Below are 13780 nucleotides of genomic sequence, written 5' to 3'. Positions count from 1 at the left end.
TAAAAGACTATGTAAGACACATCATTAAAATTAAGATACATTGTAAGTTGAATATTCTTATCCTTCTTGTCTAAGTATTCACAGGTCACAGACATGGTAGACAGGAGTGGATCATTTGGAAACTTTCTCTATTACTCTCATTTACTTTGGTCCCTAAGTAAATCTGAGTAAATCCCAAATCCATATTAAAATTGTTTGTTTTACTCATTCTAATTTAATGATAATTTTTATTGATAGAGAAGATAGAATAAAGAAAGATCGGCAGTTGCCCTCAGTTTATGGGCTTATCCCTTTCTTTTTCTTTTCTCAACACAGTTAATATTTTTAGATCTTTTATATTTGGAGCATCTTAACACATTCTTGACTTTAGACACCTCACATTCATTTCCAAGTCCTTACTACATGATTTGATCATTCACATTCATCTTTTATGACCTATGTTTGCAAAAACCTAAGAGCCTAACACCAAATTGCTATTTGTAAAATTGAATCATTTTATTTAGGTGTCTTTTCCTTTTTTCTGGTTATAGGTTTTTTTGCAACAATAGAGTCAGAATTTCATCTTTAGTTTCTCACTTTCTTCCTCAGCTATATTTTTTTGGAGTGTCTGGGTAACTGCCTTTTGCTTCCTGTATGCTGAAGGGCTGCCTGTTTTAATCTGCCAAATTAATTTGCCCAACCCTACTCATCATTCCTTTCTTTTACGCTAACAGTCTTCTAAACCTTCGTTCCCAAATTCTCCATTATGTATGCAAGTCACCTTCCGCGTGAGTCAAATTTAACAGAATGATTACCATCTCTGTCCTTCCCCTCAACTGGAGCGATTTTAGCAGAATTAGACTTCCTCCTAAAAGGGATCCACCTAACTAATGCCCTTCCTTCTCATCCATATATTGTACTAGTTATTAATACACTACCTTCTATAATTTTTTTTGCTAGAATTGCTATGCTATTTTCCAATGACAGTTTCTCTTCTTAGATTTTCCTTTCCTGATATGAGCATCTCCGCTAAATTCCTGTCTTTATGTTTCCTGATCATAAAACTAGTATATAACTCCCTGATATGCAGTGACACATATTTCCCAGTCTGTGTTCATCCTTGTGAACAAATTAGTTAGGTAATTTCCCCCTACTCTGCTACTTTAGAATATATTATATATGCATGGATATATGTGTATAAATTTCCCCTTACTGTGTTTTGTGAAAATTATGAATTCCTGACACATCTGGCTTCGATTCTAGCCAATCTAGCCTTATCATTTTTAGCTATATAACCATGAACAGGTTTCTGAACATACCAAACCTAGGCTCCTACCTGGGAAGTGGAGGATAATGATTACCTGTCAGGCAGTCGAAGTGTGGAGTAGAATACATCCCCCACTTATCCCACAGGCCAGGTTCCCTTGTGCAGGGCACTCTCTGCACAAACATCTGTGGCAATTCTTGCACTCATCTGCCTGGGTTGTGTAACAGTTTTATTTAAGTGCATCTTAAGAGCTTAACATATCTACTATTTTTATTTCAGTTTTATTTAGTACACTGTATAATCTAGGCCTAAGTATTATTCTAAACCATGATTTTCAAAAAATAATTTCTAGACATTTTTTTCACTATGTCTTATTTTTATTTCAAACCTGCTGTCCTTCATAATATCCATTTTACTGATTCACATTTTTCTCTTCCACTTTGAGTCTTACTTTAAAACCTTCCTGATCAGATCGATAAGTCTGCTGCTAACACTACTCTTCCCAAGTTTGTGAGATTCATGCTATGCACTAGAGGAAAACATATTTCTAGTGTTATAAACCATGGTCCAGAAAACAATCCTTTCTCTTACACAATGACTGAAGCTAACTCTTTACTTGCCTTAGCATTATTTATTTTACTAGAATTTTCTTTTATATTTAGAAACAAGTATTATTTTTTCCTGGAGTGCTTTTTTTGTAATACTCTATTGATAATTTTACTAAGATACTACATCTTGCCATGGAAGAGAAACTTTGATATATCTTTTGTGGGTGTCGCAATAAAGAGTAATGGCCTTCTGCTGTTCTGCCAATATGAATGGAAAGGAAATGTTCGTAGACATGGTGTAGGAACAGAAAGATCATGTATAAACACTGCTCTTTTCCCCACTCCCATATTCTCTACACTTAACCCTTACATGAAAAATCTTAACATGCAAAATGGCCTCAATAGACATCATTTCTTTTGAAGATCCCCTTGCACACCAAAATTGAGGATGATAGGGCAGAAGCATTCTAGATACAATGAAATTGATATAATTCTTTAAGAATATCCCCTGTTTAATAATAGGACACAAAGTCATTAAGTAAAATAAGGTTATTTTTCTATATTATCTTAGAAAATTTAGATTCCTTCTTCCTCAGGTATGTACATATGGTTATCAACATTGTTTGAACACACAATCAGACACCAGCATTTAAAATAATCACTCTTGAATTCTGATCTGATGATCATTGTAATGAAGATTTTATATGACATGCATATGGCCTTTTTCATGTCCCAAGCTTAGAATCTTGAATCTATGAGCTTTTGAATGTAACCAACATAACCTGGATGATGTTTAAATAAACTATGTTAGGAATGTAACCTAAGCAACATAAATTTTAAAATGGATTTTCTTCTCTAATAATTAGTATTTATGTCTTTGACCATGAGACTAAGTTTTCTTCAAGGGATTATTAATTTATGTTACATATTTTATTATTTTTAAATCGTTATTTTACCCTATATTTTTATTTTGAGCCTATATATCTAATTTCTTCTATCCATAAATTATCTAGATTATCTAATGAAAAGTACTTCCCCTTTTAATATCAAACATGGCCTAAAGTGTACAACACACTTCTGATTCAATGAAGTCTGAGAAGCAAATTTGCTCCTTTAAGACCCATGGCAAATTCAGTTGTAAAGCATCTGACTTTGTTTTTAATCCACAAACTGTTAGAAACTTTATTACTTATTCTTAAATTAAGTAAGATTATAAAATCACTAGTATATTATTAAATCCCTGGCTGGATGGAGTTGGTAAACTGAACCCAGCATTCCCCCACCTTTCTGGTAAAATTAGCTGCCCCTTTTGGTTAAACTGTAGGGTCTTTATTTAAATATAATGAGGAAAATTGTCTCAGAATTTGAGTATTGGCTTATACACTTTTCTTAAAAGTTGCTGCAGTTGATCTATAAAAAAGCACTGGAATTCTGGAATCACTGCTTTAAAAAACTTAAAAAGAGAATAGATATTTCATGTGAAGTTAAAAAATTAGTGTGGAAATAAAGTTTTCTCAAAATCTTAATGTCCTTAACTTGTACTTTTTAGGCTCAGCTAAGCAATTGTATAATCTCCTTAGACAGCTACTAGCCTCCCAATTTTTTGCTTCATTTGTTGCTTAACAGAAAAGAGAAAAAGGTTATTTGAATGTCTGCTTTTCTTAGTATCTAAGGAATTAAGAAACAAGCACAGCTATTTCTAAATTATCTGAATATACCAAACAACACAAACATCATTTGACTCCATTTAACATACACACTATAGGTTCTGATAATAAAGGATTTTAGACTTCTATAGTCTCCTTTTTATACTCCCCCTAAGACATGCACAATGAATGTGATTTTTTGACTGTCATCTTTGGAAAGTGGGATATTTTATTGAATAAAATATTTTAATTCACCGTGTTCCTGTCTTCTTAAATCTTGATATATTAAAATGCTTAGAATTATCGTACCCACATGCTTACCCAGTCAGTCAACAAAACTTTTAGTAAATTAATCATCTAGTGAGTACCAGGATTTTAAAAAAGTATTGTCCTCAATGTCCTGTTAACAAAAGTGCTATAATAGGAGCATGTCCAAAATTCCATAGTAACATGAATGGGAGCAGTTAGTACTGTGACATAGTGGTTAAGTGACATGATCAGCAAAGTAGAGACTTGTTACTTTTTATAGGTTTATCTTCATAAATAGTTATTGTTAATAATGAAAAATTAAGAAATCACTAATCACAAATATACTTTTGGGTAAAATTGATTACTGGATGAATTTATTATAAATTTTATTTTAGTCTTCATAATGTGCTACTATGATTGAGCTAGAGTTTATTTCTCCTTCCATTTAAAACATATTGTTTATTTTATTGAATAATTTATTGCTTATTATTGTTTATTAAAGTGTTAATGTTTTAATAGATCATAGTAATTAAAATTTTATAAATTTATTTTATACATAGATGACCATATGCATTGTAACTATGGTTATTAATACAGCTAATACCTAACTTAATGCATTGATAGAAGAGGCAGAAAAATTTGAAGAGATGGCTTTTTATGCTTTAGCATCTTGTATGAAGTATTATTTTCTATGGCACAGTCTACAGATGCTGAAGGAAAATGGTAGAATAAGATAGAAGTGAATAGAATAGAATATTCTATTATTATGAATAATAATTATTATATTATTAGATAATATAATAATATTAGAATATAACAATAATATTAGAATTATGTATATTAGAATAATGTACATAATTGACTTAAGCCCATTGGACAGATTTTATTGAGAGAGGTGTTTGGCGGAACCATTTGACAAAGAGCATTTAATGCCAAGTCCAGGGAAATCTGTGGCGAATTGACAGATCATCTGAATTGATTTTATAGTCTTAAATCATGAGTAAAATGACATCTATAGATAGATTAATCTGATCATATCATACATAGTACATTGAATGATATTACAATAGAGGCAAGGCCACAGTTAGGCATGTTTGAAGTAAGTCTGAGTAAGATTTAAATTAGAGTAGTGAAGGGGGAGAGAAAGAAAAAATGAATTAAGAAAATTTTGAAATGGACAGAACTTGAATATTGATTTAATTTTGAGAAACAGTTTTTAAGAGTATAGTGACCTTATGTTCTCTGCTGTTTACATCAATTTCTTTAGTGAATGCTCAAGAAATTATCAAATATATAGACGAAGAAGAGAGTAAAGGATATAGAGAAATGTAGAGAAGCCATTTTGTAAATGGTCTTTTTGGCTCCACAAAAGAAATAAGCCATAAGCCAGTTGGTAAAAAATGATATTGTCTTGATATTCCAAGTGAAGGGCACTGCACATATTCCCTTTATTCCTATAAATACTAACATTACAATGTATCTACTAGGAGGAATAAGCACAGTAAATTTAAAGACCTGGATGACCTACAGACCTTTGATATAGAAGGCTTTGTGAAATAAGGGTATTTTGTCTTGGAAAATTCCAAGTACTTTCTGAGGAGTTTTTCTGAGTCTGTGGCCTTTGGTACAGATTTCATTTTGTGTAGTAATACTGCTAAGGAAAATTAATTAGAATTTTCCTTTTTCTTGACCCTGAATGTAGTGGAAAATGAGCAACCTCAAAGAGACATTTGGAGTGAAAAAGTATTAAATTATTGCCAGAAATAAGATATTGAATCAAAGTTTGCAAATATACTCATGTTTTCAAATTGGTCTTGTTAAATTTGAGTTGATAGAGGAACATCAGACAAAAGTTACCATAGTTAGAAGCATGTTACTAGAATTTGAGTGAACACTTCCCCTTGAATGTGTAAATTTATAGGTCAGAAGGATTAGACATGAGAACCGAAGCTAGCAAAAATGTAGACATAAATGTACTGTATGAAGACAGTAGTGATAGAAGGTCCAGTGAAAAAGAAAGAACTGAGAGGTAGAAAAATCTGCCAATGTCATGGAAACTAAGGGAAGAATATGTGAGTGTGTGTGTGTGGGGGGGGGTGTTGGTGGTGGAGGTATTTGTACTTGAAAACAAAATTTTTAAAGATTAAAAATCCCTAAATTTTTAAAATACCAGATACTGACGAATCAGTGTTGTTTTTTTAAGAGGGAAATAGGAAGAAAAAAAAGACTGTATATAGGTTTAATATTATTCCAAGGTCAACTGATTAAAATTTAATTAAATTTATCTAAGCCTATCCTGGCTGTCCACTTGAATCAATATTTTATAAAGAAGAAAAGACTGACTGATATATTTCCTTGGATGAAAACAATTTCTAAATGTCTAAACTGTATTTTTTACAACTTATAAACCTATAAATACATGGTTATTATGGATTCCAAGACTTTATCCAGTCAAAGAAACTATCCAACAGACCAATATATATATTCAGTGTCTTAAATGACTGGGAGTGTAGAGTTCAATGGAAAACAGTCACTTTTTTTTGTTTGTTTTTTGTTTTTTGGCTGCGTTGGGTCTTCGTTGCTGTGTGCGGACTTTCTCTAGTTGCGGCGAGCGGGGTCTACTCTTCGTTGCGGTGCACGGGCTTCTCATCGCAGTGGCTTCTCTTGTTGTGGAGCACAGGCCTTAGGCGCACGGGCTTCAATAGCTGTGGCTCGCGGGCTCTAGAACGCAGGCTCAGTAGTTGTGGCGCACGGGCTTAGTTGCTCCATGGAATGTGGGATCTTCCCAGACCAGGGCTCGAACCCGTGTCCCCTGCATTGGCAGGAGGATTCTTAACCACTGCATCACCAGGGAAGCCCCAAAATAGTCACTCTTTCAGCTACTTGTCAGGAAAAACATGATCAAAACTTGAAATGAAAAATGGAGTTGGGGTTAACAGTCGTTTTCTTTTTTTTAGGCTTTAACAGCATGGAAGTTGCTTGTTTGAGTACAAATTTGTATATGGATTTATAATCTATTTATGTACTGTATCTATTAATAGACTTAACACAGTTTTCTTTGTCTTTTATAAGTGGTTCTCAAATTTGAGTGAGCATCAGAATCATCCATAGGGCTTGTTAAAACAGTTGCTGTGACCGACCCCCAGAGTCTGGTATAGTGGGCCTGGGGTGTGGCCCAAGAATTTGTATTTTTAAAAACTTCCTGTGTGATGTTGGTTTGGGGCCACACTTTGAGAACCACTGTTTTATATTTTCAGACTATAATAAAGAGACTAAGATCAGATTCCATTTTCATCTTTTGGCTTTTCCTTATACTAACATTCCTATATGATCTCAATATGAAAAACAGTATTATAAATACTGATTTAAGAACAGAGCTTGGCATATGGTGCTCAATACCATTTGTGGAATGAATGGATTTGGAATTTACATGTTATAATAGGTAACCATTAAGTTCCATCTGGAGGTGCATCCTCTAGTTATGCCTGGATTGATGCATTTCCAAAACCAGTGATTATTAAAATATTGTTCTCAGTCCACTGTTGAGTTTCAAGATTTATACCATGGACTGAGAACTAACCCAACTGCAAATATTTTCTTTAGTTCTTCTGGACAAGATATACACAGTTCCTTAGGCATACATTTGTATATATTTCTAAGGGCATTTTTTTTTATAAGGAACCTATTAATGAGATATTAAAAGTTACTTAATTGTGGTATGTGTAAGCTAAAACTTGCATTTGGTAATTCTGATGGCTAATTCAATGCTTTACAAAGGAGCATGACTACCTTAAAACACAACTCCTCAGTGAATATTCCCTCAGATTTCAAGAATGAATGTCAGAGTTGTCTTGAATTGATAACTATTTCCTATTACTTCTTTTCATTTCTAAATATAAATTACTATTTATTTAGCTTTATCATTTTCAGTTGTATTTCTTTAAGTTTCTTAAGTTGTTTTAAAATATGGAGTCATACTTATTTTTACACTATTTCTATACCAAAAACCCGACTACTTTTCAGCAGTTAAAATATTTTACCTAAAATAGCTGGAACAATATTTACCTTTGAATAATAAATGTTGAACATGACAGATTTCAATAAAATATTAATAAAGTTACATACAATAACTACTGCTGTATGATAGCTTGATTATAGATTGCTGGCTTTTCCAAGTTTCTATTCTGTTTTAAAAAGTTCAAACAAGAAATGCAAAATATCACAAAGTGCTTAAGTTGCTTTAGCATACTTCAAATTAAGGAAACCATTTCTGAAAAGATGGAAGCAAGAAGTTGAGTAGAAATTTGAAGGTAATAGTTTGAATATCATAGGCATTACCTATTTTTAATAGCTGAGCTGTCCTTGATGTGTGTGTGTGTGTGTGTATATATATATCAATACCATACAGTCTGACACTATTCTAGGTGCTTTACATATATCATCATGTTTAACTCTTAAAACAACACAATGAGGTAGATACTATTGTTATTTCTATCCTAAGGCTAAAGAAACCATGGGGTTAAGTAACTCATCCAAGATCATAGAATTAAATGAAAGACTAAGCTGGATTTGAACTCAAGTCATCTGGCTTAGAGTCTGGCAAGTATAATTAAGCTGAATACCATCTGAGCCATGTGCCTTTATCTTTATATTTTTCTTCCGTTTCCTCCTTCTCCCCCTCATCCTCCTCCTCCTTCTGATAGACTCTACCTTTTTTCCTAATTTCTGTTGTAGTAATTTTCTGTTGAAATTTTCTCTCTTTTTGTATTAACTTCAGTTGCCATTCATATTTTAATTAAATTATACACTTCTATATTTATAAACTTATGTCAACATATTTGAATATTATATTTTTATTCCTTTAATCTCTTCTATATTTGAGAATATATCTGCTTTTCCACCAACAATGCATGTATATATTTTATACAAGGCTTTTCTGTTTCTGGATATCTTTTCCTCAACTTTTAATTTTATAAATAAAAATTAAAATTTTAAATATTTATAAACTTTTAACTTTACAATTTAAATTTATAAATTTTATAAATTGTTCAATTATGGTATGATATTACTATCTTTTAAAATTTTTTAATAAAATAAAATAATTGGTTTCAGAAAAAAATGTAAATTAGGAAAATATTCAAGTATAATATTAAATACCAAAAATTCTGGAAAATTGGTATTATCACTGTTGTTTAGATGCAGAAATAATCTTACAGAATTTAAGCTGTATAACCATGCTCTACAGAGAGAGAGAGGTCACTGGGGAACTAGATTATTAACCTTTTTTGTTTAATTCTAAAAGCTCTCTTCTTAACTTTTATACTTTACTGCTATAAAACTAGATGTAATTCAATGAATTATTAGAATATAAAGAGAGGTGGGGTTTTTTTTGAGATGAGATTGGATAGGCGGCACAGGGCTCTATCATGAAGGGCTGTAATGTCTACTCACCTCTTGCTGCACCTTCTCCAGGCAAAATAAGTTTATAAATTAAAAATGCCAATACAAGAATAGGGATTTGCTTTGCCTTAAATAAATGAGACTAGACAAAATGGGATTAGGCTTTATTTTAAAACAATACTTAAATCTCTATTCTATATTTCATGTCAATTTATAAATAAGTCATTAATTAGAGAGAATTATTTCATGTAATCAACAAAATATGTACTAAGTTCAGATTAAAGATGAAAGGCTCTGTCAAGCATTTGAGTTGCCAAAGGAGTGAGGATGGGATGGTGAGAGGATAGTTCTTTTCTTCAGAGAGTTTAAAACAAACAAGGAGATAGGCAACCAAGCAAATATCAAACTACAATATAGTTTGATAAGTATTATAATAAGTGTGGATATAAGGTATTATGGGAAAACATTCGAGGGGAACCTAAGATGACTTTGGGAGGTGAGGAATGCTGATGGAAGAAGTACTAGCAAACTGATACCAGAGGGGTGAAGAGAAGTTACCCAGATCAAGGGACTTGGATGAAATTAACAAGTGCCTGGATACAAAGCCAGCTTGATAACATTTGGAGAACTGAAAATAATGCAGTATATCTGGACCTTTCCTGAATCATAGTTCAGGAGAGAAGGAAGAGATCAAAGTGGAGATACGAGGGACTGAGATCATGAAGGGCCATGTGAACTAGTCCAAATAAATTGGACTTTGCCTTGAGAGAAGTGGGAAGACACATAAAGAGCCAAAACAGAGGAGTCAAATAATCACTATCGTGGTACAAAATAAGGGACAGCATAGAGTAAAAGCTGTTGTTTTATTTCAAGTGAAATATAATGACCTGAATCAGTGCTGCTACACTGGTAACTGGAGAGAAATTTATGTGGCAAAATCAGAAGGATTTGATGATTAAGTGTAGGTTGGGGAAAAAAGGGAGCAAGAAGGCAGAGGTGAAGAAAATGTTCACTGCTTAAGTGATTGTTGTCTTTACAGTATCTTATGTCAAAACATGTTAATATTGGTTTTCTCATTTTTATATGTTAATAAAATATTCTTGAATGTTATTGTTTATATTGAGAGAAAAATGAACTGTTACTGAGATGAATATTAGGCACATATTTAATGGAATGTTTTCAAAGAAATGTAAAATGATGAAATTTTAAAACATAAAATGTGAAGGAAGCTTCATGTTATAATGTAAAGTAACTTTAATTTATCAATATATCTATGCAACATTTTTTAATGTTCTAAAGACACTAAGCTGAAATTTATTCTCAAAGATCCATGTCTTAACAAAATGACACAATAAAAAATTCATAGGAAGTCTTCTTATATTTAATTAGCAGCTTCTTTTCTTAAAGAATCTAATTTGAACATATATGTTTTTATAAGGTGCTGCAATAAAAGGTCCTAAATGTAACAAACAAACTCTAGAAGAATCTTTGGTAAGAATAGTTTCACTTAACATATAATTTTTTTTTCCTTTATACTGTCTCCTCTATATTTTTTGTATTATCCTTTCCTTAGGTGTCCTAGTGTTCCACAAATATTGGTGTACTAGGTTAAGTACTACTGTATATTGATACAAAACAATCGTTACAATATCAATTGTTTTTTGGAAGGGACCATGTTGAAACATGCACCAGCTTTGAAAATCCTCCTCCTGGAAGGAGCACATGTCACTTCTGTTCATATTTCCTTGTACAAAGTAAGCACTATGACATGATCTGAGGTTAAACAGGGCAAACAAGTGTTATCCTTAAGTACTGCAAGTAATAAAAGAACCAAATATTTATGAAGAGCTCAAATTACTACCCAGATCTGCCTTTCTGGCCAGCAGTATTTGATTGAATATGTTAATAATACCATTTGATTTTATGCTGAAATATAACCTCAGAAAGATCTACTTCTTAAGTTTACTTATAAAAATACTAAAAAAAAAAGTAAAGATTTATTTATGAAGTTGTACCATTTATTTCAAATAATGAAAGTATAAAGAACTCAAAGGGGCTTGTGTGTTTTGAGTGCCTGAGTCAATAAATAAAGAATGAAATAAATGCCCTTGCATACATATGATCTATGTAAAAGAACACTAAAATCTGACACATTCTCCTTTAAGTAATTCATCAAAGCCTTAACGTTAATTCTTATTTTGTAATTAAACGTTACATACTGTTATATGTACATGGAATATGAAGTAAACGAGACAGAAAAAGGCCATGATCTCATGGACCTTGTATCCTGGTAGAGAGCAGACCAAAAAATAAAAATAAGATAAAATAATAATAATAAAATAAATGAATAGAATATTATCAGAAATGATTAATGCTATGCAACACATAAAGTAGAGATAAAGGAAAACTCGTGTCTTTAAAATTCATTCTGTACTCAGAGAATCTCGTGAAAACTTGAGAAGTAACAGAGGCTTATCTACTTTTTCCACATGTTCATCATTTTGAGACAGTTATCAAACCATGTTCGTAAGAAGTGGACTTATATTTCAATCTGGGGGAAAGATGGAATAAAATTTTGAAAAATCAAGTACATTAGCTAAAATAAAAAAATAATAAACTTCTCCTGCATTCAGTTGCCATTTTAGTTATTCTTAAAAACTAAATGAAATGAAGTAAATGACCCCAAAATTCAGTGACTACATTCATAATCCTTAATTATGTTCAGGAATAAGAGAATAAATCTGAGTTGGAATACAGTTTAAATCTATATATTTTGAGAATATATTTTGACTGGTCAGTGTGTAAAAACCCATTGACAATTTGCAAGACAGATCACCTGCATAGGAACAAATTGACAACTAAGAGGAACATAATGAGGTTATAAGAGACATTACTGTGGGGACAAGAAGTCCTACTTTCAAAAGGGTTGAGACTCCTAATGCTTTAATCATAACTGTATTTCCTTACTTATTTAAATAATTAGTTTGTATTTGGTATTCCAAAAATCACAGTTATTTAACTGGTATAAAAATGAGCCTAAATAGCTCCACCACCAAAAAAAAAAAAAAAAAAAAAAAAAATCCAGTGTTAGAGTATCAAGATGCTAAGAGACAGGTGACAAAAGATAAAATTGAGAAGGAAAGAGCTGCCCAAGGCAGCACACATGATACCAAGAAATCAAGAACCAGAATTTTAGCTATTCCCCCCTTCAAGACAGCTCTATCCATGGCAAATGGAATATATTTTGGTAACCTTTAGTTTCTGAAATTCTGGATGAGGTTTATGTACTCTGAAGTTTTACCTTATATTTTATAATAAGCACCAGGAATAGAAATGTTAAGGATCATTTTGGTTTTATCACCAATAAATGATTAGATGATATGTGTGGCTTTATTAGTATCTGGCTTTATTACTAACAGTGGTATGATGATATGTGTGGGGGTTGTTTGTAGGACATTATATCAAGGATGTTGTCTGAAACTCTTCCTGTTGCCTTTCAATTGGGACCACAGCTGAGGACAGAGATCTGCCTCCCACTCTGAGCTAATGAGAAGACAGAAACATCCCTAACAATATACGCAGGAAAAACTCCTTACCTTATGAAACTTTCCTTTTGATTTAGGAAGAAATCCTGTCCACAAATAAACAGCTATAATGATTTTGGATAGTAAAAAAATGTTTTGGGGATAAAATGTAGCATGATCATGGAGTAAAGAATGAAATTGATACTATATGAAATAGTGTGGTCAGGGACACATTTCTTAGGAGTTGATGTTGAGTAGAAACATGAATGAAGTCAAGAAATATGAGCCAGGGGCTTCCCTGGTGGTGCAGTGGTTAAGAATACGCCTGCAAATGCAGGGGGCACAGGTTCAGTCCCTGGTCTGAGAAGATCCCACATTCTGTGGAGCAGCTAAGCCCATAAGCCGCAACTACTGAGCCTGCGCTCTAGAGCCAGTGAGCCACAATTGCTGAGCCTGTGTGCCACACCTACTGAAGCCTGCACACCTAGAGCCCGTGCTGCACAACAAGAGAAGCCACCTCAGTTAGAAGCCCGCACACAAAAATGAAGAGTAGCCCCTGCTTGCTGCAACTAGAGAAAGCTCACGTGCAACAAAGACCCAACTCAGCCAAAAATAAATAATAAATAAATAAATAATTTTTTTTAAAAAAGAAATATGAGCCAGAAAATTATTGAGCTTAGAGATAAAAGCAAAACATATGTATATCAGAGGAAAATAAATGCATATGTAAACTGTATATTTTTTATATTTAGTTTTGCAGGCATTATATCTTCAAATGTCTATTGGAAAAATAGAGTAGTTCTATTACAAGAAATAGTGGACTCAATACACAAGGCAAATGCTAACAGCCATAAAAGGAAAAATCGACAGTAACACAATCATAGTAGGGGACTTTAACACCCCACTTTCACCAATGGACAGATCATCCAAAATGAAAATAAATAAGGAAACACAAGCTTTAAATGATACATAACCACAATGCTATGAGACTAGTTATCAATTACAGGAAAAATTCTATAACAAATACAAACACATGGAGGCTAAACAATATACTACTTAATGACCAAGGTATCACTGAAGAAATCAAAAAATACCTAGAAACAAATGACAATGAAAACATGATGACCCAAAACCTATGGGATGCAGCAAAAGCAGTTCTAAGACAGA

General features: G+C 32.5%; 1 protein-coding gene across 1 annotated transcript in view; it reads left to right on the top strand.

Annotated features, from left to right (window-relative positions):
* Nucleotides 1-13780, top strand: part of MDGA2 (MAM domain containing glycosylphosphatidylinositol anchor 2) — an 835318-nt gene that overhangs the window by 750057 nt on the left and 71481 nt on the right. The window lies entirely within an intron of this gene.

Source organism: Physeter macrocephalus, chromosome 11, assembly GCF_002837175.3.
Source record: "Physeter macrocephalus isolate SW-GA chromosome 11, ASM283717v5, whole genome shotgun sequence".
NCBI classification, from domain to species: Eukaryota; Metazoa; Chordata; class Mammalia; order Artiodactyla; family Physeteridae; genus Physeter; species Physeter macrocephalus.
This window is presented reverse-complemented; position numbering and strand designations above follow the sequence as displayed.